A 1,802-nucleotide genomic window follows, 5' to 3' on the forward strand; every position below is an offset into this window, starting at 1 on the left:
TTGGAATTTTCCGTACAATCTGTGATGGTAATTACACCGTCACTATGTTGAGTAAGTACAATCACTAGGATTGAGTGTCTTATCACAACAAAGTTGCAGACTCAAACATGCAGCAAAAGAATCTAAGGTCTTCGCAGCTCCGTGTCTATTTTTACTTAGGCTAGCATACTACCTAAGTTAAAGCAAACTCCCCTTGCCAATACAAGAAGAGGATTTCTTACATAGTCCTAATAAACAATTCATCATGACCAAATACAGTATCTAACACAGGGGTCGGGGCGCAGCCCCTGCCATAACCATTTGATTGCATTATCTCTGAGAATAGTTAGCAATTATCCATTTGATTGCATTATCCCAGGTTAAGAGGGGGTTGTGTGTGGTTCCATATCACCAGATTTGTCAAAACTCTACGTCAGGCTAAACAGTTTAGGCTAGATAGTGGTAACAACGGATTATTTCTTTGTCTCTTATTGACTGGGTGGCTAACCTCTATAAAATTAGGGACACCAATAGACCCAGCAATACTAAGGTTAGGTTAAACAGACACTTTTGCTGTAATGGAGGATTTCGCCATCGGGGAGCGTGACGAAACCTCCGGCAGAAAGTAGTGGTTGGAGTTAGGCAGCCCGGTAGTGGTTGGTTAGTTGCCTGTATTATTATTATTATTCTATAAAATTTAAGGTCCCCGTTAGACTTGCACGGTAGGCTAAACAGTTTAGGCTGCTTGGATTATTTCTTTGTCTCTTATTGACTTCGGGTGGCTAACCTCTATAAAATTGAGGACACCAATAGACTTTGTACTAAGGTTAGGTTAAACAGACTACGCTTTTTAACAGCAATGGAGGATTTCATACCATCGGGGAGCGTGACGAAACCTCCGGCCGAAAGTAGTGGTTAGGTTAGGCGGCCCGGTAGTGGTTGGTTAGTTGCCTGTATTATTATTATTATATAAAATTTAAGGTCCCCGTTAGACTTTACCACGGTCAGGCTAAACAGTTTAGGCTGCTTGGATTATTTCCTTGTCTCTTATTGACTTCGGGTGGCTAACCTCTATAAAATTGAGGACACCAATAGACTTTGTACTAAGGTTAGGTTAAACAGACACTTTTGCTGTAATGGAGGATTTCGCCATCGGGGAGCGTGACGAAACCTCCGGCGAAAGTAGTGGTTAGGTTAGGCGGCCCGGTAGTGGTTAGGTAGTTGCCTGTATTATTATTATTATTATATAAAATTTAAGGTCCCCGTTAGACTTTACCACGGTCAGGCTAAACAGTTTAGGCTGCTTGGATTATTTCTTTGTCTCTTATTGACTTCGGGTGGCTAACCTCTATAAAATTGAGGACACCAATAGACCTTGTACTAAGGTTAGGTTAAACAGACACTTTTGCTGTAATGGAGGATTTCGCCATCGGGGAGCGTGACGAAACCTCCGGCGAAAGTAGTGGTTAGGTTAGGCGGCCCGGTAGTGGTTGGTTAGTTGCCTGTATTATTATTATTCTTCTATAAAATTTAAGGTCCCCCGTTAGTCTTTACCACGGTCAGGCTAAACAGTTTAGGCTGCTTGGATTATTTCTTTTGTCTCTTATTGACTTCCGAATTTGGCTAACCTCTATAAAATTGAGGACACCAATAGACTTTGTACTAAGGTTAGGTTAAACAGACACTTTTGCTGTAATGGAGGATTTCGCCATCGGGGAGCGTGACGAAACCTCCGGCGAAAGTAGTGGTTAGGTTAGGCGGCCCGGTAGTGGTTGGTTAGTTGCCTGTATTATTATTATTCTATAAAATTTAAGGTCCCCGTT

This window comes from Homarus americanus, unplaced genomic scaffold (genome assembly GCF_018991925.1).
Source record: "Homarus americanus isolate GMGI-L3 unplaced genomic scaffold, GMGI_Hamer_2.0 scaffold50928, whole genome shotgun sequence".
NCBI lineage: Eukaryota > Metazoa > Arthropoda > Malacostraca > Decapoda > Nephropidae > Homarus > Homarus americanus.